Source organism: Anomaloglossus baeobatrachus, chromosome 10 (genome assembly GCF_048569485.1).
Source record: "Anomaloglossus baeobatrachus isolate aAnoBae1 chromosome 10, aAnoBae1.hap1, whole genome shotgun sequence".
NCBI lineage: Eukaryota > Metazoa > Chordata > Amphibia > Anura > Aromobatidae > Anomaloglossus > Anomaloglossus baeobatrachus.
The window spans coordinates 71,630,720-71,658,638 of record NC_134362.1 but is presented as its reverse complement, the minus strand read 5'-3'; the positions used below and the strand labels follow the sequence as shown (position 1 = coordinate 71,658,638).

General features: G+C 50.4%; 1 protein-coding gene across 1 annotated transcript in view; it reads left to right on the top strand.

Moving 5' to 3' along the window:
• The first annotated feature begins 17,666 nt into the window (after positions 1-17,666).
• The window catches only part of LOC142254355 (galectin-12-like), a 45,930-nt gene continuing 35,677 nt past the window's right edge, over positions 17,667-27,919 (top strand). The window contains exon 1 of the mRNA XM_075325400.1: positions 17,667-17,720. The gene's annotated coding sequence lies outside the window, so the exon portion shown is untranslated. The remainder of the gene's footprint in view (positions 17,721-27,919) is intronic.

The following is a 27,919-nucleotide window of genomic DNA, read 5'->3' as shown; positions in this document are numbered from 1 at the left end:
AAAATATTGAAAATAAAAATATTTTGTTTGGGTTTGGTTTATTTGTCCAATTACTTTTGATCTCCTAAAATGTGGAGTGTTTGTAAAGAAATGTGTACAATTCCTACAATTTCTATCAGATATTTTTGTTCAAACCTTCAAATTAAACGTTACAATCTGCACTTGAATTCTGTTGTAGAGGTTTCATTTCAAATCCAATGTGGTGGCATGCAGAGCCCAACTCGCGAAAATTGTGTCACTGTCCAAATATTTCTGGACCTAACTGTATATTAAACCTTTCTCATTGAGCTCAATATTAATCCCTTCACCCCCGGGCGATTCTCCATTTTTTTTTGTTTTTTTGCTCCCCTTCTTCCGAGAACCGTAACCTTTTTTATTTTTCTGTTAATCTTGCCATATAAGGGATTGTTTTTTGTGGGATAAGCTGTAAATTTAAATGAAACCATAAGTTTTACCATATAGTGAACTGGAAAATAGCAAAAAATTTCAAGTGCAGAAAAATTTGCAAAAAAAGAGCGATTGCATGATTGTTTTTGCAATATTTTATTCACCTTGTTCACTATATGGTAAAACTGATGTGCCAATGTAATGCCTTAGGTCGGTACGAGTTCGTAGACACCAAACATGTATAGGCTTACTTTTAGCTAAAGAGTTAAAAAAAATTCGGAACTTTGTCCACAAAAAGGGGCGCACTTTTTGCACTATTTTCTGTGAGCTGTAGCGTTCTCATTTTTTGGGATCTGGGGCTCAGTTACAGCTTATTTTTTGTGTCTCGAGCTGACATTTTTAACGGTACCAATTATGCACAGATGCTAGATTTTGATTGCCTGGTATTGCATTTTTTCCAAAATTTGCGACGACCAAAACATGTAATTTTAGTGTTTGGAATTTTTTGACGCTACGCCGTTTACTGATCAGGTTAATTTATTTTATATTTAAACTTTTAGTTTGTTTCTTTTAAATTTTTTTAAAACTTTTTTTTATTTTACTAGTCCCCCTAGGGGACTATGAGGATCTGCAGCAGTCTGATCACTCATTCATTTCACTTGATCAGAACTCCACAGCTCAGATCAGGAGAAATGCCCGTCTTCTGTTACAGGAGTTATCATATGACCTTGTGCTACCTTGACAACCATCCGATCCCCGTGATCACGTCATGTAAGGGCGCACTACCCGCTACGGCCATTTAAATCGCGCTTTCACATTTTGACAGCATGAGTTAAGAGGTTAACAGGCACCGGTAGATCGTGGATCCACCTGCGAGGCACACATGTCTGCTGTACAAATCAGCAGACGTGCAGGGATCGCCGCAGACTCAATGCAGAAACCGGCGGTGATTACCCCTTCATGATTTAGGACGTACGGTGCATTGTCAGTCATGAAGGGGTTAATAAAGAGCTCCTTTCAGTGGCAGCTGAATGCAGGAAGAATTTTATAATACGACTAAAAGGACCTTTCACTTGCTCCAAAACAATAAGCTTAATAACTTGTAAAAATCCCTGATCTCTCCCGATTCTGTTTTTTCCTGTTTTGCACTGCATCACTCCATTGCAGAAATGTTCACATTGGTTTCTCCTGCATGGCAGTATGTGAAATCTCTGCTTAATATCAAATATAGCAACAAAAAGAGGAGATAAAAACTCCCCCAAAAATTTAACATACTCACAGCAGAAAAGAGGGCAACCAGTCCAGTTAGCCCAGGCCAACACATCTAATGCACCAACAGGATGAAGACAAACCTCTCAACATGATGGACACTTCACAGGTGCAAGGTAAATTGCACACTAGTGGCGCGCATAGGGCACTGTTCACACTTGTATGCGCATGGTGTCCAGCCAGCAACCTATTACCACGCCCTTACTATTAGATTAGGCGGGTTACCCGGACACTACTCACTGCAGCACACAAGGGACAGAGACTCCACTACGCACAGCCTGTATTAAGAGGCCTGGCTGCACCCCGTATGAAAAAATGAAAAAAATATATCAAATTTGCTAACTAATACCTCATATATATGATATATTTTTTGCACTTTTTTTATACGGGGTGCAGCCAGGCCTCCTAATACGGCTGTGCATAGTGGAGTCTTTGTCCCTTGTGTGCTGTAGTGAGTAGTGTCCGGGTAACCCGCCTAACCTAATAGTAAGGGCGTGGTAATAGGTTGCTGGTTGGATACCATGCGCATACGAGTGTGAACAGTGCCCTATGCGCGCCACTAGTGTGCAATTTACCTTGCACCTGTGAAGTGTCCATCATGTTGAGAGGCTTGTCTGCATCCTGTTGGTGCATTAAGTGTGTTGCCTGGGCTAACTGGACTGGTTGCCCTCTTTTCTGCTGAAATCTCTGCTTGCAATCCAACCGAGTGTTTCTTTAGAGTCTTCTTTGGGGCTTGTTCTTTCAGCCCTCCCTCCTTGTTGCTGCCAATCATTGCTTAACAGCTGATGTAACAGTCTCAGATGCTAGCATCTGGGAGGGAGGGGTGGAAGCACACGCCCCAAGAGCAGACTCTGAAGAAACGCCCAGTTGGAGTGCAAGCAGAGATTTCACATATTGTGATGTGCTCCAAAAGCAACAAATGTGAATATCTCTGCAGTGGAGTGACGCAGTGCAAAACGGAAAAGACTGGCAGAATCTGGGGAGTTCAGGGATTTTTAAAAGGTATATAACTCAATTATTTTTTTTACCAAGTGACAGTTCCTTAATGTATGACTTTTCCTCCTGAGGAAAGGAGGATTTTTATGTAACAAGTTATATCCCTCCTGAACTGTATGTTACATTTTGCATTATGCCGTGCAACAATTTTATCCATAATAAGAGCAAAATAGGAGGCAACTAATATTTTCTTCATTTACTAGATTGTTTCCCACCAATTTCAATGTTTTTTTTGTGTAGGGCTGTAACCGACAGTGGGAGCCCGGTGAAGCGGAGTAATCAGGGCATAGCCCCACGTGAGGGAACGTCAGGGCAGGTTGTCCCCCAGCCTTAGGAAGTGGTTTTTTTCTGCTATATGCAACAGCCGGATTGTGACACCGTGTGTGAATAAAGATGGCTTTTGATTTCATCACATCTTGCCTGGAGATTGTTTGTGCAACGACCGACGACATCACCACACTCTGCCCCATCAAGTCAACCCCTGTCCTTGAGGTAGTGTTGGAGCCAGGGGCAAGCCTGAAAAATCTCGCCACGACTACACAGCCCGAGGCCCCCCTGGCCCATCACTACATGTGGCGTAGTCGGCAGGATACGATTCCCCTGCCAGGAACCCAAGAAGCCGGAGATCAAGTAGTGCCAAGTGCACCGTATCCGGGCTATGAGAGAAGATTTCCAGTCCCATGGTGGGAAGAAGAAGTGCCCCAGGCGTTGGACCGGGCACGAGATGGCGACAAGATGGCCGCCATCTGTGAAGTTGAGGAGAAAAGGGCGCGAAAAATTGGCGCCAAAAGAAGAGCCTGGGGCTGGCCGGTGCCGAAGAAGAAGCACAGAGTACTCCGCCCAAAGAGGGGAGGCGCCAGTCCCAGGGCGCGCCGAAGAACATGTAAAGTGGGCGGTGTGCTGAAGAGAAAGGAGTGCCGCCGCGGAGGGGTTGATTTGTGGCGTGGGACCAAGGGTGGAGCATCTTCAAGAGCGGGAAAAGTGAGCCCGCCTCCACTTCCTGTAGTCTCGCCACTGACCCTGACGCACGTACTGAAGCCTTGTGCTGCCGAGGAAATGGAGAACCTGGACGAGAACCGCCAGAAGCAGTTGGTGTCCGCGGAGGGATTCCCCGCCTACTTGCCGGCCGTACCTGGAGGACCGGGACGAGCCAACAGGGTGACCTGGCTCACGACATGGGATGCGGAGACCGGTGCGACCACCACGGAGGTCCGGGCGACCTACGCCGCCCAGATACCGTCAGGGAGCCGGATGCTGGGAGCCCCATATCCCCACCCAGAGAGACCCCCGCCAGCCGCGGTGGAGTCTGAAAAGCCTGCGCCAACTCGAATTCCGGCGGAGGAATATGCCCAGATGCTGGAGCGAGATGACTGGGGTTTCTATTGGGATCCGGTGCTGCCGTCTCCCCTACCGACCCGAAGATCCCCGTCCCCTGAGCCGGATCCAGTGCGAGAGCGGAGACCGTCACTCGGGAGATAATGGCCGGTCCCCATGGCGAAGAACTCGAATACCAGTATACTACTGGGGTAGTAGTTAAGTTTAACCAAAAGGAAGGTTATGGTTGGATCCGGGACGTGAGAGGGTGAAGATCAAGGGGCAGAGTGTGGGGGCTGTGAAGCGGGGACGCCGGAGAGAACGGGAGTGGACGCAACCTCGGAGAGTGAAGCAGCCGGTGTGGGTCCGGTGTGTGTGTAACCGACAGTGGGAGCCCGGTGAAGCGGAGTAATCAGGGCATAGCCCCACGTGAGGGAACGTCAGGGCAGGTTGTCCCCCAGCCTTAGGAAGTGGTTTTTTTCTGCTATATGCAACAGCCGGATTGTGACACCGTGTGTGAATAAAGATGGCTTTTGATTTCATCACATCTTGCCTGGAGATTGTTTGTGCAACGACCGACGACATCACCACACTCTGCCCCATCAAGTCAACCCCTGTCCTTGAGGTAGTGTTGGAGCCAGGGGCAAGCCTGAAAAATCTCGCCACGACTACACAGCCCGAGGCCCCCCTGGCCCATCACTACAGGGCCACTATGCGTTTTGTATAATAACATAAAAATTTCATTTAACATTTCATACTTCTATTTCTAAGCAGGTTGTACAAGCTGAATGCGAGTTGCCTACTGGAAGTTAATGAGCTATTGTTAGGCCTGGTATATGATTTCTAAATTCTTTGTATAATCTACATGCCAAATGAATGCTTGGACAGCATGATCGCAGCTGGGTAATAAAGATTAGTGTGTGTGATTCTTCACTTTGCATAGGATTACTTCTTATCATAGTGTCTGGCACTGCAATTACATATTCTAGGTGGTATCATGCCAGGACAGGTAGTAGGCCGTATGCAATAACTGTATAATTTGCTGTGCAAGTATTACTAGAGAAGAATCATTAATCAAGCAGTAAAATTAGTTTTATTATTATTGCCTTAGATGTTGATTTAAACTCCCGGTGACCACGCGAATGCTGTTTTTTAGCTTTGGAATATTTCATTTTAACTGTGTTTAAGAAGCTAGCATTATTTGATGTATTATTTTTTTTTTACTAAAGCAATTTCTATTAACCATGTATCATTTGAAAGATATAATACCGTCACAAATATGCCTCACGAAGAGGAAAGGGGTGGAACAGGTAGGTGAGGATGTAAACACTTCCTGAATATTCACTTCCTTCCGCTGCTCACCTCTGTGTGGCGTTAGTGATTGGTGCAGACTGTCAGAGAAAGTGAAACTACTCCTGCAGCGGTGACACCCCCTCCCTTAGGCTAGTTTCACACTTGCGTTGAACGGTATCCGTTGCATTGCGTTGTGTGACGGATGCAACGGATGTGTTGCATATAGTGGCACAACGGATGCAACGGATCATACAAAACAACAGAATCTGCTTTTTTTTTTTTCTTTACAGTTTTACCGGCGGCAGACTATTGTGAACGATCAGCTGATTGCTCACAGCAGCCAGTCGCCAGGTGATCAGCTGATCGCTCTCATTAGCCGGCCGCCGGGTGATCAGCTGATCGCTGACAGCAGCCGGCCGCCGGGTGATCAGCTGATCGCTCACAGCAGCCAGCCGCCGGGTGATCAGCTGATCGCTCTCATTAGCTGGCCGCCGGGTGATCAGCTGATCGTTCGGCCGCCGAGAATGTGTGCGGGGGGCGGAGTGCGGGATGGGTGGAGCCGAGCAGGGCCATGGCACTGAGGACGTCAGTGCCGCGGGGACTGCATGGCTGGGGACAGGTGAGTGTGTGTGTGTGTACATGCGGCGTGGAGTGCGGGAGGGGGCGGAGCCAAGCGGGGAAGGGTCGGGCTCCCTGCACACGTAACCAGGGTAAATATCGGGTAACTAAGCAAAGCACTTTGCTTGGTTACCCGATATTTACCCTGGTTACCAGCGTACACCGCTTAGCGCTGGCTCCTTGCACATGTAGCCAGGGTAAATATCGGGTTACTAAGCAAAGCGCTTTGCTTAGTAACCCGATGTTAACCCTGGTTACGTGTGCAGGGAGCCAGAGAGAGCATGTGCAGCGAAATCCTAAGCATTCCACTGCTCAAAAAACATTACATGCTGCGTTCCTTCCACCCGGCGGAAGCAACGCAGCGTCAGCCAGCGGAAGCAACGCAGGTCCATTAGTCGCAATCCGTCATCCATACAAGTCAATGGGAAGCAGTGGAATCCGTTAACGGATTCCGCTGTTTTCCAAAACGGTGGATTGCGACTGAAGGAAAACAACGCAAGTGTGAAACTAGCCTTAGCCGCACACTATAGTGTATTACTTTCACTTTCTCTAACAAATGAATACTGACAATCTGCACCAATCACTGTCGCCGCACATGGGTGGGCGGGGAAAAGGGGTGAATACGCATCTGCAGGAGATCATAACATTTCAAGGGCTTATAGCAACATAATGGGGCATCGTACAGGAATAAAAGTTACATATCATGAAAGGGCTGCCCAAGCTTTATTTCAGGATACCGTTAGTACGATACACAAAAATCACCTGAGAGATTCCCTTTAGGCCCCTTTCAGACGTCAGTGTTTAATCAGGTACAAGCCACACGCATGGGTATGGTCATACGTGTGTCACACGTGACATCTGTGTTTGCATACGTGTGACACGTACCGGAGAAAGCACGCGTCTTTCAAATAAAAAGATTTTCTATATTCACCTGTATCCAGCGCTGGTTTCTTCTGCTTTGCTGCCCCCCCCGCTAATTATACTCACTTAATATTCACTGCACATTGGAGCTGGAAGCAGGAGCATCACTGGGAACAGCACCGAGGACAGCGCCGGGGACCGCATAGTCGGTGACAGGTGAGTATACAGCAAGCAATGTGTGTGCAGTGACGTCCAGGAGGTCATCGGAGTCTGATGATCTCCTGATGACACCTCTGTGGTGACATCCACGCTATAGTCGGTGTCATGATGGTGACTTCACGGATTCATCAGAGTTCATTGGGAACTAGGATGACCTCCTGGACGTCACTACACACACACACTGCTTGCTTGCTGAATACTCACCTGTCCCCAGCGCTGTCCCCAGCGATGTGGTCCCCTGTGCTGTCCCCAGCGATGCTCCAGCTCCGAGGTGCAGTGAATATTCTATGAATATAATGAGTGGGGGTCAGAAGCAGGAGGCAGCAGAGCTGAAGAAAGCAGTGCTGTATACAGGTGAATATAGAAAATCTTTTTATTTTACAGACATGTGTTTGCTCCAGTACGTGTCACGCTGATGTTATGTGGATCACATAAGTGTGCGGGCCGTGTGACATCAGTGCTGCCGGAGAAAAAACGGACATGTCTCTGTGTTGCCCAGGAGTATGGGGTACTCGGTCCCGGGTGGTGTATATCTGGGGAATGTCACTCTTGTGGCTGATGCCTGGTTACATGCCCTGGGCCCTTTAAGTAAAGGGGAATATTTACAGGGGATAAAGAAATGTTCACTTATGACGCCACTTGCGGTGTTGAAGCTATGTGTATGGAGCCGCCGCTGCACAATGTCCACTGCTGGGGCTGGTGTTAATGGCAGCCTGGATGTTAGGCCCTCCGCAAGCAGGGCCGGGCCCCAGAGGGTAGATGATGTGACAGATGCTGGAAGAAGGGAGTCCACACAAGGGGTTCAGTGCAACTGGTTTTACTCACTGTCCGGTGATGGTAACTGGGTACCCGAGGTCGGCTGGTTTCACCTCCAGGTTCCCTTATTCCCAGTGCCAGTTAGTAATCTGGTAACTTCTTCCTCTGCACCTGTCTCTGGTTAGTGGGTCCCCATGGCGTAGAGCAATTGGGGGTCCCAGTCTGGTGGTGTTGTTCTACTGCTGTCTGGTCCATTTTATACCGACTCCACAGCCTTGAGTGTTAGCCCCCCAAAATGCAGTGTCGCCTAGTGTAAGCCCCCCCAACATGCAGTGTCGCCTAGTGTAAGTCCCCTCCAACATGCAGTGTCGCCTTGTGTAAGCCCCCCAACATGCAGTGTCGCCTAGTGTAAGCCCCCCAACATGCAGTGTCGCCTAGTGTAAGCCCCCCCAACATGCAGTGTCGCCTAGTGTAAGCCCCCCAACATGCAGTGTCACCTAGTGTAAGCCCCCCAACAACATGCAGTGTTGCCTAGTGTAAGCCCCCACAACACGCAGTGTCGTCTAGTGTAAGCCTGCACAACATGCAGTGTCGCATAGTGTAAGCCCCCTCAACATGCAGTGTCGCATGGTGTAGGCCCATGTCAACATGCAGTGTCGCCTAGTGTAAGCACCCCCAACATGCAGTGTCGCCTAGTGTAAGCCCCACCCAACATGCAGTGTCACCTAGTGTAAGCCCCCCCAACAACATGCAGTGTTGCCTAGTGTAAGCCCTCACAACACGCAGTGTCGTCTAGTGTAACCCCAACATGCAGTGTCGCAGAGTGTAAGCCCCCTCAACATGCAGTATCGCCTAGTGTAAGCCTCCTCCTCAACATGCATCTCCCCCTGCAAGTCCCCCCCGCCATGCAGCGTCGCCCCCTGGCCTGTGTAACCCCCCATTGCTTATTGAAGCCTCCACAGCACCGTGCTGCATCTTCAGTACATTCCCTGTGACATATACATGACCTGCAGCCCCCAGCAGGGACAGGGGACACTTTTTTCTGCCCCCAAAATACAGTCTGAGACCTCAGAGTTATAACTAATGAGTAGAGATGAGCGAGCAATAAAATGCTCGGGTGCTCGATGCTTGGGTCGAGCATTTTGAAATGCTCGAGTACTCGACCCGAGCCCAATGTTAGCCTATGGGAAACTCGAGCATTTTTCCGGCCGCACCCCCAGTGGCCTGGAGAAAGCTCAAAACTGTCACAAATGTGTAACAACAGTGCTCAAATGACATGGGAGCAGCATGGGAAGACCCCTGTAAGCATTTCTGATTCCCATGTCACTGTTGTGAGCAATGTTGTCTTTGTATTAGGGGGAGGAAGAATCCTGTGTTCCTCCTCCCCCATGTGACATGTACTTTCACTTAGTAGCATATGTGCGGCAGCTTCTCTCTGCCTATACATTCACTACAAAGCGAAACCAAAAGTGAACAGTAGAAGAAGAAAAAAATAATATCATATTAACCTGTCTGCAGACTCCTGGGACACGTCCGATCGCTGCAGGACCTGCCCTTGATCAGCTGATGCGGTCACCTGACGGCATCAGCTGATCGTATAAGTCCATCGGTGAGGTCAGCTTTTTACCGCCCACCCGGCTTAAACGATCAGCTGATGCTGACAGGTGACCACATCATCTGATTACCGGCAGGTCCTGCAGCGATCGGACGGGAGACTGCACAGAGGAGTTTTTTTTTTCTAATGATGCATCAGCTGATTGTGTAAACGGCTTTTAAACAAGCAGCTGATGTGTCATGTGATTCACGTCCTTCAACCTGATACATCTGATCACTTTGCCTTCCGGTAAACCGATCAGATGATACTGGATCCGGAATGGACATTGCGGGACCCTCCACCCAGAACTACGGCGGGCGGGGGGGGGGGTGTTAGTTCAATAAAGATGGAGTCACTAATTGTGTTGTGTTTTATTTCTAATAAAATTATTTTTCTGTGTTTTTTTTTTAATCTTTACTAGAAATTCATGGTGGCCATGCCTAATATTGGCATGACACCATGAATTTTGGGCTTAGGGCCAGCTGATAATACCCAGCTAGCCCTAACCCCATTATTACCCAGCGAGCCACCCAGCACCAGGGCCACTAGTGGAGTTGGATACAGCACCAGAAGATGGCTCTGCTATGGACACGCCATTTTCGGGGTGACTGCGGACTGTAATTCACAGCAGGGGGAGGGGCAGAAAGCTTGGGCCAACCTGCACTGCGGATTCCAATCCCCAACTGTCTAGTTGTACCTGGCTGGACAAAAAAATTGGGCAAAGCTCACATCATTTTTTTTTTTTGTTTGTTTTTTTTTTATTTCATGAAATTCATGACATAAAAAAAAAGGGCTTCCCTATATTTTTGGTTCCCAGCTGGGTACAAATAGGCAGCTGGGGGCAGTCCGTACGTGCCTGATGTACCTGGCTGGCATACAAATATATGGCAAAGCCTATGTTGATTTTTTTTTTAAAATCATTAAAAAATAAAAGAAAAAACGCAAACACATAACCCCAACCGGTAAAACAAAAAAAATGTGTGGGCTACCGCTGCATTTTCTATTGCTAGCTAAGGGTAACCCAAGAAGCTACTTGTTGGTAACCCCCACTGCGTGGTGTTCTCTTCACTGGCAATGGAAAATCCAGGGAAGCCCTTTTTATTTAAGTTTTTTTTCCAAAAAACTAAAAAAAAAAAAAAAAAAAAAAAAATGACATGGGCTTCACCATTTTTTTGTATGCTAGCCAAGTACAGCAAGCAGGAATGGGCTGCCCCCAACTGCCTATTTGTACCCAGTGGGGAACCAAAATATAGGGAAGCTCTTTTTTTCATCATTTCATGAAATAATTATATATGTATATATATACTAGAAGGTGGCCCGATTCTACGCATCGGGTATTCTAGAATTTACGTATTGTGTAGTTAATGTATGATTTTTGTTATATATATCTATATATATATATAGATGTTGTTGTGTGTAGTTACCAAGTGTTTGTGTAGGAGCTGTACATGTTCTGGGTGTTGTCTGGGTGTGGCGGGGGGTGAGAGCGGTGTTGTGTGTGTGTTGCGTTGTTTGTGGAGCGCTGTGTGTGTAGCGTTGTGTGTGTGTGTGTTGCACGGTTTGTGTGGGTGTGGTGTGTTTTGGGGGGAGGTATGTTTTGTGCAATGTGTGTGTTGCATGATATGTGCGTATATTTATGTATGGCGCGGTGTTTGTGTGTTGGGTGTTGTGTGTGTGCAGCGTTGTCTGTGTGTGTGGGTGTCTGTGTAGGGCGGTGTTTGTGGTTCCCAGTGTGTGTGGTGTGTTGTGTGTGTTGGGGGAGGTGTGCACCTTCCATCGTGCTCCATCCGCCATGCTGCGCACCCCCCATCGTGCTCCATCCGCCATGCTGCGCACTCCCAAACGTGCTCCATCCGCCATGCTGCGCACTCCCAAACGTGCTCCATCCGCCATGCTGCGCACTCCCAAACGTGCTCCATCCCCCATGCTGCGCACTCCCAAACGTGCTCCATCCGCCATGCTGCGCACTCCCAAACGTGCTCCATCCGCCATGCTGCGCACTCCCAAACGTGCTCCATCCGCCATGCTGCGCACTCCCAAACATGCTCCATCCGCCATGCTGCGCACTCCCAAACGTGGTCCATCCGCCATGCTGCGCACTCCCAAACGTGCTCCGTCCCCCATGCTGCACACTCCTCATCGTGCTCCATCCCCCATGCTGCGCACCCCCCATCGTGCACCATCCTCCATGCTGCACCAGCATCAGCCTCTCTGCCCTCAGCATCAGCCTCTCTCCTCCCAGCATCAGCCTCTCTCCTCCCAGCATCAGCCTCTCTCCTCCCAGCATCAGCCTCTCTCCTCCCAGCCTCAGCCTCCCCCAGCATCAGCCTCCCTCTCCCAGCCTTCCCCAGGATCAGCCTCTCTCCTCCCAGCCTCTGTCCTCCCAGCCTTCCCCAGCATCAGCTTTCCCCTCCCAGCCTCCCTCAGCATCAGCCTTCCCCAGCATCAGCCTCTCTCCTCCCAGCCTCAGCCTCTCTCCTTCCAGCCTCCCCCAGCATCAGCCTCTCTCCTTCCAGCCTCCCTCAGCATCAGCCTCCCTTTCCCAGCCTTCCCCAGGATCAGCCTCTCTCCTCCCAGCCTCCTTCCTCCCAGCCTCCCCTTCCCAGCCTCCCTCAGCATCAGCCTTCCCCTCCCAGTCTCCCCCAGCATCAGCCTCCCCAAGCATCAGCCTCCACCAGCATCAGCCTCTCTCCTTCCAGCCTCCCCCAGCATCAGCCTCCCTAAGCATCAGCCTCCCTCGTCCCAGCCTCCCCCAGCATCAGCCTCCCCCAGCATCAGCCTCCCCCTCCCAGCCTCCCCCAGCATCAGCCTCTCTCCTCCCAGCATCAGCCTCTCTCATCCCAGCATCAGCCTCTCTCCTCCCAGCATCAGCCTCTCCTCTCTCCTCCCAGCGTTCCCTAGCATCAGCCTCTCTCCTCCCAGCCTCCCCCAGCATCAGCCTCCCCCAGCATCAGCCTCTCTTCTTCCAGCCTCCCCCAGCATCAGCCTCTCTCCTTCCAGCCTCCCTCAGCATCAGCCTCCCTCTCCCAGCCTTCCCCAGGATCAGCCTCTCTCCTCCCAGCCTCCTTCCTCCCAGCTTTCCCCAGCATCAGCTTTCCCCTCCCAGCCTCCCTCAGCATCAGCCTCTCTCCTCCCAGCCTCAGCCTCTTTCCTTCCAGCCTCCCCCAGCATCAGCCTCTCTCCTTCCAGCCGTGCTCCGTCCCCCATGCTGCACACTCCTCATCGTGCTCCATCCCCCATGCTGCGCACCCCCCATCGTGCACCATCCTCCATGCTGCACCAGCATCAGCCTCTCTGCCCTCAGCATCAGCCTCTCTCCTCCCAGCATCAGCCTCTCTCCTCCCAGCATCAGCCTCTCTCCTCCCAGCATCAGCCTCTCTCCTCCCAGCCTCAGCCTCCCCCAGCATCAGCCTCCCTCTCCCAGCCTTCCCCAGGATCAGCCTCTCTCCTCCCAGCCTCTGTCCTCCCAGCCTTCCCCAGCATCAGCTTTCCCCTCCCAGCCTCCCTCAGCATCAGCCTTCCCCAGCATCAGCCTCTCTCCTCCCAGCCTCAGCCTCTCTCCTTCCAGCCTCCCGCAACATCAGCCTCTCTCCTTACAGCCTCCCTCAGCATCAGCCTCTCTCTCTCAGCCTTCCCCAGGATCAGCCTCTCTCCTCCAAGCCTCCTTCCTCCCAGCCTTCCCCAGCATCAGCTTTCCCCTCCCAGCCTCCCTCAGCATCAGCCTCTCTCCTCCCAGCCTCAGCCTCTTTCCTTCCAGCCTCCCCCAGCATCAGCCTCTCTCCTTCCAGCCTCCCTCAGCATCAGCCTCCCCTTCCCAGCCTTCCCCAGGATCAGCCTCTCTCCTCCCAGCCTCCTTCCTCCCAGCCTCCTCCTCCCAGCCTCCTTCAGCATCAGCCTTCCCCTCCCAGTCTCCCCCAGCAACAGCCTCCCCCTCCCAGCCTTCCCCAAGATCAGCCTCTCTGCTCCCAGCCTCCTCCAGCACGCCGTGCTCCTCTGCCGACACTCACACACACGATCGCATACACTCACACACACCCGATCCCGACACTCCCACACACCCGATCCCGACACTCCCACACACCCGATCCCGACACTCACACACACCCGATCCCGACACTCACATACACCCGATCGCATACACTCACACACACAGACAGACACTGACGATATCGCACATACGCGCTGACATTCACAACATCCGGAGATACCACATGCTTCTGGCCATGTGATCCTCCGTCAGGTCCTGGAAGGTCACAACAGCACAGTATCGAGGCCGAGAAGCAAGCGATATCGCCGGATGCTGTGAGTGTGTGGATGCGATGTGTGTGTGAGGTGTGTGTGAGGTGTTTGTGAGAGTGAGTGTGATCTGATGTGTGTGTATGTGTGTGTGTGTGCTGTTATGTGCGTGCGTGTGGATCTTCCGCCGCTGCAGGACCTTGATGTGCTAGTAACTATGCTAGGATGGTTACCAGCGCATCACGTCCCCCACTCGCACGGGAGCCCACACCAGCATACGGCGGCAAGGCCAGCAATGCGAGGGTAAGTGTCGGCTGGGTTGGCGGCGTACGCTGATGTGGGCTCCCGTGGGGGGGGGTTGTACAGTACTCACCTGGGAGCCGTGACCGTGTCAGTTCGGGGAATGCGCGGGGGGGGGGGTTTTGGCAGAGCTAACGTCCATTGCGTGAGGGGGGCGGGGCGTGGCGTGGCCGAGTTGCCAATGCCTGCAGGGTGCCGGGGCGAGAGGCCAATCTGTGGGGGGGGGCGGAGCCTGGGCGAGCGGCTGGCCAATCCGTGTGGGGGCGCAGCCTGGGCGAGCGGCCAATCGGTGTGGGGGGGCGGGGCCATGGCGAGCCCAGCGGCCAATCAGCTTTGTGTCACCGTAAGGACACAATGTCACCGGAAGGACACAATTTTGAAGCATGACAGACAGACAGACAGAATAAGGCAATTATATATATAGATAAAAAAAATTATGTGGGCTTCACCCAATTTTTGTGTCCAGCCAGGTACAACTAGGCAGCTGGGGATTGGAATCCGCAGTGCAGGTTGGCCCAAGCTTTCTGCCCCCCCACTGCAAATTGCAGTCCCCATCCGCCTCCGAAAATGGCGCTTTCATAGAAGCACCATCTTCTGGCGCTGTATCCAACTCTACCAGCGGCCCTGGTGGCAGGTGGCACACTGGGCAATAAGGGGTTAATACAAGGTTTGCTTTACCAGCTGGTGTTAAGCCTGAGATTCTTAATGTCAGGCCAAGTTTGACCCGGCAATTAAGAATCTCCAATAAAGGGTTAAAAAAGACACCACACAAAGAAAAAATACTTTATTATAAATAAATACACAGACACATTAGAGACTCCATGTTTATTACTCACTCTCAGCCCTCCACGATCCTGGTCTTGTTTTCTTCAACCCATGCAGCTCTGCTACATCACACAGCACAGGGAGGAAGACGCTGCTGCTCCCCTGCGCTATGTAAAGGTAAGTTCACACAGTGCATTTTTTGCGGCGTTTTTGCGCGTTTTTCGGGTGCGTTTTTGCTCAGAAAACTGCATGACTTTGCTTCCCCAGCAAAGTCTATGAGTTTTCATTTTTGCTGTCTGCACACAGCGTTTTTTTTTAGCTGCGTTTTTGTGGTATCCACAAAAACGCAGCATGTCAATTATTTTTGCGTTTTTCACTGCGTTTTCCACCCATTGAGTTCAATGAGATGTTCAAAAACGCAATGAAAACAGCAAATTGCAAATATAGCTGCATTTTAGTGCGTTTTTATTACTAAAAACGCAGCTATAAACGCAGGAGGTGGGCAGTAAAGTGACATGTACAGGAAGAGGATGCCTTCTGTCAGTAAACACAGAAGCGTGAATCCTCCCGGTACCGCCACCGCTGCTTCCATTTCCCGCCTGGTGCCATGTCCGCTCCCGTGCAGGAGGTAAAGACAAAATCCCTTTCGGCGCTTCCGGAGGATAAATGGATTATCAGTGCAAGTTTGCAAAAACTTCAAGAACAAGGGTTTATTAAGGAGGTGGAAGCAGCTGTTAAATTAAAAGTGAACAGTAGAAAATTGTCATACTCACCTGTCTGCAGACTCCCGATGCCATGTCCGCTCCCAGCTCCTCTCCCGGTACCGCCACTCCGGCTGTGTGCTCTCAGGCACATCCGATATCTGCAGGACCTGGCGATGGATCACCTGATGCAGTCACCTGACGCATCAGCTGATCGTAAGTCTCGCGGTGACGCCGGCACCCGGCCGGTTTCACCTATCAGCTGATACCGTTAGGAGACTGATTACCGGCAGCTCCTGCAGCGATCGGACGGGATCAGACTCCGCTCCAGGAGATGCCAGTAATCAGCACATAAGTGAGTATTTGTTTTTTTTTGCACCGATGCATCAGATGATTGTATAACCGGCTTTTATACAATCAGCTGCTGTGTCATGTGATTCAGGCCCTTGAACCTGACACAACATCTGATCGCTCTGCCTTCCAGCAAACCGATCAGATGATATTGGATCCGGATTTGACGGCGCGGGACCCTTGACCAAGGATTACTGCGGAGGGGGGTTCTTTATTTCAATAAAGATGGAGTCGCTAATTGTGTTGTGTTTTATTTCTAATAAAAATATTTTTCTGTGTGTTGTGTTTTTTTTTTATCTTTACTAGAAATTCATGGTGGCCATGTCTAATATTGGCGTGACACCATGAATTTCGGGCTTAGGGCCAGCTGATAATACACAGCTAGCCCTAACCCCATTATTACCCAGCAGGCCACCCGTCACCAGGGCAGCTAGAAGAGTTGGATACAGCGCCAGAAGATGGCACTTCTATGAAAGCGCCATTTTCTGGGGTGGCTGTGGACTGCAATTCGCAGCGGGGGTGCCCAGAAAGCTTGGGCACTCTGCACTGCGGATTCCAATCCCCAGCCGCCTAGTTGTACCTGGCTGGACACAAAAATTAGGCGAAGCCCACGTCATTTTTTTTTTTTAATTATTTCATGAAATTCATGAAATAATTAAAAAAAAAAGGGCTTCCCTATATTTTTGGTTCCCAGCCGGGTACAAATAGGCAGCTGGGGGTTGGGGGCAGCCCATACCTGCCTGCTGTACCCGGCTAGCATATAAAAATATGGCGAAGCCCACGTCATTTTTTTTGTTTGGGTGGGGCAAAGAAATCCTGCATACAGTTCTGGATGGAGGATGCTGAGCCTTGTAGTTCTGCAGCTGCTGTCTGCTCTCCTGCATACACTAGTGGATGTAGTTCTGCAGCTGTCTGCTCTCTTGCATACACTAGTGGAGAATGAAGAACATATGGAAGAAGGAAATGACATCAGACCTTTTTTTTTTTTTCAACAATCTTTAATGGCAATATTCACTGATTAAAAAAAAAAACGCAGCAAAACGCAGCCAAAAACGCACCAAAACGTGGTAAGGCTATGTGCGCACAGTGCGTTTTTCGCGGCGTTTTTGCGCGTTTTTCGGGTGCGTTTTTGGCCTCAAAACTGCAGGACTTTGCTTCCCCAGCAAAGTCTATGAGTTTTCATTTTTGCTGTCCGCACAAATATGTTTTTTTTTACCTGCGTTTTTGAGTTAAAAAAAAAAAAATGGACATGTCAGTTCTTTCCTGCGTTTTCCCCCCGTGCAATGCATTGGAAAAACGCAGCAAAATGCAGAGATAAAAAACGCAGCAAAACGCAGCCAAAAACGCACCAAATCGCGGCCAAAAATGCACAAAAACGCAGCGTCAAAAAGACGCAGTGTGCGAACCTAGCCTAAAAACGCATTTTCTTCATGTGTTTTTTAAAGACGGTGCGATTCTGTGCGTTTTTAGCGCTAAAAAACGCACAAAAACGCAGTGTGTGCTCATAGCCTAATTTAGATCGAGCAGAGGCTGCAGCTGGTTGGTAGGCGGTGATCACACTGCCGAGCACAGCGCCGTCAGCTGCCATATAGAGCTTATGAAGCTGTGCAGCCAGCCAATAATTGTAATGCCACAGCCATGTTGGTTGTGGCATTCCAGTGTGTGACAGCCAATCCCTGCATGTGGGCTGACTGTAAATACCGCCCACATGCTGGGAGCGGGAGCCGAGCATCTGCCCGAACATGTCTCCGGTACTCGGAGTTCGCAGAGTATACCGAGCAGTGAGATGCTCGGGTGAGCACCGAGTAGCGGCGAGCATGCGCGCTCATCCCTGCTAATGAGCAATAGCTGAATGTTCCTCCCACCTCAGGGTCAGGATCCCTCCGCTCTGCACAGGAGCCCGAGCACTGCCCCGCCCACAGATCAGCACGGCACTGAGGAGGCCCCGCCCCTTCCGGTGACGTCATTGCCTAAAAAAACAAACAAAGTAAACAACTAGACGCTAGCATCCAGCTATGGATCCCATGTCCCTGCTGTTGCAGCCGCCTGTCTTCTATCCGGTGTGTACAGGAGAATCCTGCTTGTTACTGTAGATAAGTCACCACATGTCATGTCTGTAGAGAGGAGGGATAAGTAACTGGGAAAAAGCTAATAACTGCCAGGAATGCAATCACTGAGGGAGGTATGAAGGCCTATTCACCACTGTGCCCCTCTCCCTAAGGCTATGTGCGCACGTTGCGTAAATACATGCAGTTACGCTGCGCTTTGTAGCGCAGCGTAACTGCATGCGTCCTGCGTCCCCTGCACAGTCTATGGAGACTGTGCAGGGGCCGTGCGCACGTGGCGTTTTAAGAGCGCAGCGCTTCGGCTACTGCCGAAGCGCTGCGTAAAAAGAAGTGACATGTCACTTCTTCCGTGCGCTTTGCTGGCAGCTCCTGCTCTGTCTATGGGAGGAGCTGCAGGCAGAGCGCATGGAATCGGCTTCACTACGGACATTTCTGCAGCGATTTAAAGCGCACATGTGCTCTTCAGATCGCTGCAGAAATTTCTGCAGTGACTGTACGCAACGTGCGCACATAGCCTTAGGCCCCCTTCACACGTCCGTTTCCTCACGTGCTGGAGACACGGGCACACGTAGACCCATTAAAATCACTGGGTCTGCGCTCACGTGCGTATTCTGCCATGGACCGTGTGCCCGTGTGCTCCACATGTAGACATGTCCATTTTTTTCCAGCATCACGGGTGTCACACGGCCCGCACACGGATGTGATCTGTGTGACATGCACCAGGGAAAACACATGTCCGTGAAATAAAAAGACTTTCTATACTTACCTTCTCCAGCACTGCTGTCTCTGCCGTTGCTGTCACTTGCTTCCGACCCCCACCCATTATGCTCATTGAGTATTCACTTCACTGCGGCCGGAAGCAGCAGCGGGGAGTCGGCAGGACCGGAGACCGAAGATCAGCACCACGGACAGAAACGCCAAGGACAGGTGAGCAGAAAGTTCCCGTTCTCCGTGTGTTATCATGGATACCACACGGAGAACACACGTGTGCCATAAACGCAGCACACGGAGGACAATACGCACCTTTGACACGTCCGTGAAAAATAAAATGTGCGTGATTTTCACAGACATGTGAAGGAGGCCTAAAGTGTGATTTCTGGAAAGGAAATAGTTAAAGGGAACCTGTCACCACATTTGGGGCCTATAAGCTGCTGCCACCACCGGGCTCTTATATACAGCATTCTAACATACTGTATATAAGAGCCCAGGCCACTGTGAGAACATAAAAATCACTTTATATAATATTCACCTAAACCGGTCGCTGCGGCGTTGATTGGTCAAATGGGCGTCTTTGTCCTCTTTCGGCCATCTTCATCTTTCTTATGAAGCCTCGGTGCATGATGCGGCTACATCATACACACTTGCCAGTCCCGCGCATGCGCACTACAAGACTCTGATCTGCCCTGCTCAGGACCGGAATGCTGGTGAGGGTGGATGACGTAGGATGCGTTATACACCGCGGCTTCAGAAGTAGGACAACAAAGATGGCCGAAAGAGGTGGCGCCGGCACCGGAGGACGAAGACACCCATCTGACCAGTCTGCACCGCACTGACCGGTTTAGGTTAGTATTATAAAGTGTTTTTTATGTTCTACACAGCGGCCTGGGCTTTTTTTTTTTTAAATTCAAGCAAATAGGATTTTTTGCAATGCAGATAGCGTTGTTTTTTTTTTTTTTGTTTTTAAGAAAACATTGCGTAGACAAAACGCCCAACATGTCTTACCTGTCGCGTGTTATTCATTGATATAAAATAAACTAAAATCTCAGAAATATTGTCGCTACGAGTTTTGTACAAAATAAAGTAGTAAGTGAAGGGAATCTCTGTGCACAATACAAACATTTTGTATGACTCTTTCTTTGCCAATTTCCAGAATCAATTCTCAAAACTTGTTTTTTTTTTTTTTACAATGGCATTTTAGGCAAGGTCACATTCAGTAATTTGGGGGAGGGGGGTTCTGCTTCATTGCAAAAAAAAGCTCCCACCGAATGGCACACGTATGGCAAACAAGCTGTCCGAGATTATCACGGTCCCATAGACTTCTATGAGGGATTTTGATCTGAGTCATATCAAATACGGAGATGTTGCTGGGTTCATTTTTTTGCAGACTCATGGTCCACAGCCCAAAAATCATGGATATGTTAATGGCTCCATAGATTATAGTGATTATGTGTTCAATGGCTGAAAAATGGCTCTAAGTCTATGTGCGCACTAGAAAGTGACTTTTTCTTAAGAAAAAATCGGACCCTCTGAAAGAATCCCGCACCCGCGTTTTTGCCATGGATTTACCGCAGATTTTCCGCAAGTTGGTCCCCGCAGATTATACCATTATCTATGGCAAAAACCGCAGTTACCTGCAGAAAAGAAGTGACATGTTCATTAATTCCGCAGCGAAAAATCCGCTGGTATAAAAAAATGGAGTGTGCGCACAGCATTTTTTAAAACCCATAGGATTTGCTGGGGAATGACTGCAGCAATGTTAGACACATTTTCTGCAGCAAATCCGCGGTAAATCCGCAGCGTGCGCACAGGGCCTAAATAAGACCTAATCTTGACTAAAAAGGGGGCATTTTGATGGCTGGACTTTATTCATTAAAACAGAGTCCTGCATTTCCAGTCCTCAAGGCCAGCGTTCCCCCGCATCTCCAGTCCTCAAGGCCAGCGTTCCCCCCCATCTCCAGTCCTCAAGGCCAGCGTCCCCCCCCCATCTGCAGTCCTCAAGGCCAGCGTTCCCCCCCAACTCCAGTCCTCAAGGCCAGCATTCGCCCCCAACTCCTGTCCTCAAGGCCAGCATTCCCCCCCATCTCAAGGCCAGCGTTCCCCCCCCATCTCAAGGCCAGCGTTCCCCCCCCCCATCTCAAGGCCAGCGTCCCCCCCCCCATCTCAAGGCCAGCGTTCCCCCCCATCTCCAGTCCTCAAGGCCAGCGTTCCCCCCCCATCTCCAGTCCTCAAGGCCAGCGTTCCCCCCGCATCTCCAGTCCTCAAGGCCAGCGTTCCCCCCGCATCTCCAGTCCTCAAGGCCAGCGTTCCCCCGCATCTCCAGTCCTCAAGGCCAGCGTTCCCCCGCATCTCCAGTCCTCAAGGCCAGCGTTCCCCCGCATCTCCAGTCCTCAAGGCCAGCGTTCCCCCGCATCTCCAGTCCTCAAGGCCAGCGTTCCCCCGCATCTCCAGTCCTCAAGGCCAGCGTTCCCCCGCATCTCCAGTCCTCAAGGCCAGCGTTCCCCCCCGCATCTCCAGTCCTCAAGGCCAGCGTTCCCCCGCATCTCCAGTCCTCAAGGCCAGCGTTCCCCCCCCCATCTCCAGTCCTCAAGGCCAGCGTCCCCCCCCCCCCCCATCTCCAGTCCTCAAGGCCAGCGTTCCCCCCCCCATCTCCAGTCCTCAAGGCCAGCGTTCCCCCCCCCATCTCCAGTCCTCAAGGCCAGCGTTCCCCCCCCCCCCATCTCCAGTCCTCAAGGCCAGCGTTCCCCCCCCCCATCTCCAGTCCTCAAGGCCAGCGTTCCCCCCCCATCTCCAGTCCTCAAGGCCAGCGTTCCACCCCATCTCCAGTCCTCAAGGCCAGCGTTCCACCCCATCTCCAGTCCTCAAGGCCAGTGTTCCCCCCCCCCCCCAACTCCAGTCCTCAAGGCGAGCATTCCCCCCAACTCCAGTCCTCAAGGCCAGCATTCCCCCCCAACTCCAGTCCTCAAGGCCAGCGTTTCCCCTCCTCCCCAAGTCCAGTCCTCAAGGCCAGCGTTTCCCCTCCCCCCAACTCCAGTCCTCAAGGCCAGCATTTCTCCCTCAAGGCCAGCGCCCCCCCCCCAACTGCAGTCCTCAAGTCCAGCGTTTCCCCGCCAACTCCAGTCCTCAAGGCCAGCATTTCCCCCCAACTCCAGTCCTCAAGGCCAGCATTTCCCCCCAACTCCAGTCCTCAAGGCCAGCATTTCCCCCCAACTCCAGTCCTCAAGGCCAGCATTTCCCCCCAACTCCAGTCTTCAAGGCCAGCATTTCCCCCCCAACTCCAGTCTTCAAGGCCAGCGTCCCCCCCAACTCCTGTCTTCAAGGCCAGTGCCCCCCCAACTCCTGTCTTCAAGGCCAGCGTCCCCCCCAACTCCTGTCTTCAAGGCCAGCGTCCCCCCCAACTCCTGTCTTCAAGGCCAGCGTGTCCCCCACAACTCCAGTCTTCAAGGCCAGCGTGTCCCCCACAACTCCAGTCTTCAAGGCCAGCGTGTCCCCCACAAGTCTTGTCTTCAAGGCCAGCGTTTGCCCCACAACTCCTGTCTTCAAGGCCAGCGTTTCCCCCCCAACTCCAGTCCTCAAGGCCAGCATTTACCCCCGAACTCCAGTCTTCAATGCCTGTGTTCCCCCACCCCAACTCCAGTCCTCAAGGCCAGTGTTGCCCACGAACTCCAGTCCTCAAAGCAAGGACCATCCACAGTGCATGTTTTCAGGTTTTCCTTACATTGCAGAGGTGTGAATAATCATCTGTGTAGGACGGTGATTAAATTATCACATGTGCCATACTAAGGAAATCCTGCAAACATGCCCTGTTGGTGCATGTTTTCCGGACTGTAGTTGGAGAACACGTCTCAAGATCCACCAACAGTGCATGTTTTCAGGATTTCCTTAGCATTGTACAAATGGTGGAATCCTCACCTGTGCAGGTGATTAAACTATCACCTGTGCAATACTGAGGAAATCCCAAAAACATGCACTATTGGTGGGTCTTGAGGACTGAAGTTGGGGACCTCTGCACTAAATGATCCTTTTAGTTAGCTCTGGTTCTGACAGGAGATATTCCAACCACAGTAGTGAAAATGAAATGCAACAGTAAACCTTTGCCGTGTAAGTAGAACACCTTGTTCAGAGCAGCACTCGCCACCTAAGAGCTGTATTAGACCTCTTTCACACATCAGTATTTTGCATCAGTATTTGGAAGCCAAAAACCAGAAGTGTCCCCAAAACACAGAATAGGTGTCAGTCTTTCAATTAGGCCGGAGCCACACGGGGCACTACTGCGATCCTCGCATGACCCTCGGCTCACGCTGGCAGCACAGTGGGAGCCGAGTGTCATGTGAGTGTCACTGTGACTGAGGTCCGTTCATGCGATCGGACCTCAGCTGCGGGGTGGGGGCCGGCACTCAAGAGGGGAGGGCCGGCCGGCACTCAAGAGGGGGGGGCCGGTGCTGCAGAGGGGCATGCCGGGTCTCAGGAGGGGAGAGCCGGCGCTGCGGAGGAGAGGGAGGGATTTATTTCCCTCTCTCCTCTGTTGCCGGCTATTGCCATTCTTGCGCTGCACTCACGGTACACCGGTGTTCTGCGAGTGCAGTGCGATTTTTCTCTCGCCCCATAGACTTGAATGGGTGCGAGAGAAACAATGATCGCATTACAGCTGCAGCATGCTGCGACTGTTTTCTTGGTCCGATTAGGGCTGAGAAAATAATCGCTCATGGGTGCTGGGACATAGGCTAATATTGGTCCGAGTGGAATGTGATGTTTTATCGCACTCCACTCTCTCCGATTTTCATGCCTTGTGTCTTAAGGGGGCTTTACACGCAGCGACATCGCTAGCAATGTCGTTCGTGAAAGCACCCGCCCCTGCCGTTTCCGCGTCACTGGCAAATCGCTGCCCGTGGCACACAATATCGCTAGGACCCATCACACATACTTGCCTTCCTAACGACGTCGCTGTGGCTGGCAAGCAGCCTCGTTTCTAAGGGGGAGGTTCGTGCGGCGTTACAGCGACGTCACACGGCAGGCGTCCAATAGAAGCGGAGGGGCGGAGAGCAGCCGTATGGAAGTCACGCCCACCTCGTTGCCGGCAGGTATGGTGTTGTTCCTGGTTCCTGGGGTGTCACACGTAGCGCTGTGTGCTGCCTCAGGAACGATGAACAACCTGCGTCCTGCACCAGCAACGATATTTGGGAAATGAACGACGTGTCAACGATCAACGATTTGGTGAGTATTTTGCATCGTTAGCGGTTGCTCGTAGGTGTCACACGCAACGACGTCGCTAACGAGGCCGGATGTGCGTCACGAATTCTGTGACCCCAACGACATCTCGTGATGTTGTTGCGGGTATCAGGGGCCTTTAGGCCTTATTGTTCTTCTCTGTAGGTTCCACTCCTGATTTTGGCATCTAAATACTGATGAAACGCTGATGTAATAATACAGATGTGTGAAAGAGGCCTTATTTATTGTCGACTTATTGATCAATGGGATCTGAATGCACGGACCAGCACTTGGTGCTCTTTAATCCCCATTACAATGGAGTGCCAATGCTAAAAATGACTCATTCTGCCAATCAGCAGAGGTCCCAGTGATCAAACCTCCTCTGCGATCTAACTTCTTTAATGACCCCTTTTAATGCATCTTTTTCCTGATGTATCAGAGGACTGTGATTGGAAGGCAATGCTTAGTCGTAGCCCTTTAAAACATTGTGTATATTAGGCTATGTTTACACAGTGCAGTTTTTAGCACGCTTTTTGTTTTGGGTTTTATGCAAATCCGCGCTAATAAAACACTGCCAAAACAGTCCCAGCAAAGTCTGAGATTCCAGAAATCTCATGCACATACACACAAATTACCAGCGTGTTTTTTGTTTTTTCCCTGACCTTAGTTTTTGTTCAGGTTTTGATAGGAGTGTGTCCATTCTTCCATCAGTTTTGCCTACTTTTCCCAGCGTTTTTCACCCATTGAAAGCAATGAGAAGAAACTGCAGCAAAAAACGCAGCAAAAACTGACCAAAACTGCAGATAACCCCAGGATACTTTTGCCACAAGATCAGGTTTTGGGCAGGAAAAAAAATTCACAAAAAAACGCCCTGTGTGAACAACATAGCCTAAAAATATTACTTCTATTTTTTTATATATATATATATATATATATATATTTGTAAACATTTTAGAATGTTTCATAAATATGTTAAAGGGAACCTGTCACCAGTTTTTCACTATTAAACCAAAAGTATCCCCTTCTGCAGCTCCTGGGCTGCATTCTAGGAAGGTGCACCTTGTTGCTGGCCCCCCTTGCAGACCCCTAAAAGAACTTTATCAAATCTTACCGTTTCCCATGCAAATGAGTTTGGTTGGCCAGATGGGTGGGCTCTAATTCGGCTCCTGTCCCCCCTCCTGCCGCTGTTCACCGTCCACCAGGCATGATTTACATGGATGACGCCGCCCCCATCATCGTCCACGCTGCTTTCGCTGTGCCCCTATTGCGGAGCTGAGCATGAAGTTTCCCTCGCGCGAGCGCTGGTGATGTAGTTGCACAGGCGCGAGATTATGGGTGGGTACGAGGATGACGCTGGTGAGGTCATACACAGCGCTGCCCATAATCTCGTGCCTTGCCAACTGCATCACCGGAGCTCGCGTGAGGGAAACTTTATGCTCAGCCCCGCGATAGGGGCACAGCGAAATGCGCCTGCGCGAGACTCCAGCAGCGTGGACGATGACGGGGACAATGTCATCCATGTAAATCGTGCCTGGGGACGCGAACAGCGGCAGGAGGGGGGACAGGAGCCGAATTAGAGCCTGACAATCTGGCCAACCAAACTCATTTGCATAGGAAACGGTAAGATTTTATAAAGTTCTTTTAGCGGTCTGCAAGGGGGGCCAGCAACAAGGTGCATCTTCCTAGAATGCAGCCCAGGAGCTGCAGAAGGTGGTATTTTTGGTTTAATAGGGAAAAAAAACTGCTGACAGGTGTGACGACACAGACTTTTTCAATGTGTGTCGTGGGTTAAATTTCTTACATTAGCCAGATGTATTGTTCTTCTGTGTGTTAACTCATGCTTGCTAAACTATTGTTTCTCCAGACCCCTCTGAGCATTCATTGCAATGTAGTTCTGTATTGCTAATCTAATGTAAATTACCTCAGTGGCTATTGTCTAGTTTGTGGTTTGCAGACTACATGTAAATATCCTCAATCTTTCTGTCCACATCATTTATATGAACATTATCCATGCAGCTTGAAATTCATCCAATAAGAGAAGCAACCTTGTACAACCAATCCGATAAGGGCACAGTATATCCTAAGGGAAGGCGCGGGCTATGAAAGGGGACTTCTTGGAGTCACCTGGGGTTAATGGATGTTGCATGATCCAGTCTAAGCTCTTAGGAGCTGGCTAGGGGATCAGAACCAGGATGCCTTGTGGACTCGGTCTAGGGACTTTGGCTCCGACTAGAGGATCACTTGGCTACATGGCTTCAATCTAGGGGCTCCGATTCTGATTGGAGACCATAACTGCAGTCTAGGGATTTTGACTCCGGCTGCCAGGATTATATCATATCATCATACCAAAGACTACTTAAGGAAGGAACCCAGGTTGGGACAATTTGGTCACTTGGCTACAGACTTTGCTGTGCTCGGTAAGCTTCCTACGCTTGCCGCTATTCTTTTCTCGGAGTAGCTGGCCCTGGAAACCCCGATGCACGAACAATCTAATCCCTGGTGAGCCAGCGGAAGGGTGAGACTCTGTTGCCTGTTACATTTGTGTGTTTTGCTGGTTGTGTTATGTGCCGTTAATTGTTTGGGGATCCAATAAAGTCTAATTATTGTGGTTCCCTCATCCTGTGTTGTCTGAGTAGTGTTACGCCCACGGTTAAGGAGGTTGGGCGTTCAGTTGGGATGAGCCCTGGGCCACGCTGTCTTTTTAAAGGCAGCTGGGCCAGCGGACGATAGCACCCACTGAGCCCCGTGTCTCCACAATTGGTGGCAGCGGTGGGATACAGGTTCCCTTTAAGATGTTCCGCTTTCTTGTGTGTTGTTGTTTTAGTGATTGTGTTCTTTTTCCTTGTGGTTATACAGGTTATTCCTTATGCATGTACGATATTCGGGGGTCTGCAATATGGACGCATGATCCTTATACAAGGAAGAGTTGACAGTGATGCCATTAGGTATGTGGCTCAGTGCCCTTGTCTTCTGTTCCCTTTTTTGTCTTATCTGATGGCAGTTCCTGTTTTACCCCCATTTATTATTTAGTTACGGTATTTCTCTCTCTCGTTCATAGGGCTCAATTCACTATTGTATTTATGACTAGTTTTGTCTAGTTTTTTGTGCTTTAATCCTGTTTTTGATTTGCACCAAATTTATATTTCATTTGCAAATATTTTAACCCCTTAAGGACAAAGCCAGTTTTGTACTTAATGCCAAGGCCATTATTTGCAATTCTGACCAGTGTCCTTTTATAAGGCCGGGGCCACACGGGGACTAATGCGATCCTCGTATGACACTTGGCTCACACTGGCAGCACAGCAGGAGTCGAGTGTCATGCGAGTGTCACTGCGACTGAGGTCCATTCATGCAATTGAATCTCAGCTGTGGGGGCAGGCCAGCACTGAGGAGGGGCGGTCCAGTGCTGCGGAGGGGCGGTCCAGTGCTGCGGAGGGGCGGTCCAGTGCTGCGGAGGGGCGGTCCAGTGCTGCGGAGGGGCGGTCCGGTGCTGCGGAGGGGCAGGCCGGTGCTGCGGAGGGGCGGGCCGGCTCTGAGGATGGGTGGGCCGGCACTGAGGGGAGGGAGGGATTTATCTCCCTCTCTCCTTCGTTGCTGGCAATTGCCTTTCTCGCTTTGCACTCACATTACATCGGTGTAACGTGAGTGCAGTGCAATTTTTCTCTCGCCCCATAGACTTGAATGGGTGCGAGAGAAACAAGGATCGCATTGCACCTGCAGCATGCTGCGATTGTTTTCTTGGTCCGATTAGGGCTGAGAAAATAATCTCTCATGTGCACTGACACACAGGCTAGAATTGGTCCGAGTGGAATGCGATGTTTTATCACACTCCACTCTCTCCGATTTTCACGCCGTGTGTCTTAGGCCAAAGTTATAACTCTGGAACGCTGCAGTGGATCCCGGTGATTCTGAAATTGTTTTTTCGTGACATATTGTAGTTCAGGATAGTTATAAATTTAGAACGATATTTTTTGCTTTTATTTGTGAAAAAATCGGAAATTTGATGAAAATTTCGAAAATTTTTGCAATTTTCAAACTTTTAATTTTTATGCTCTTAACCCACAGAGTTCTGTCACACAAAATAGTTAATAAATAACATTTCCCACAGGTCGACTTTACATCAGTGCAATTTCTGAAACAAAACTTTTTGGGGTTAGGAAGTTAGAAGGGATCAAAGTTCATCAGCAATTTCCCATTTTTTCATCAACAAAATTCACAAAACCATTTTTTTAGGGACCACATCACATTTGAAGTGACTTTGAGAGGCC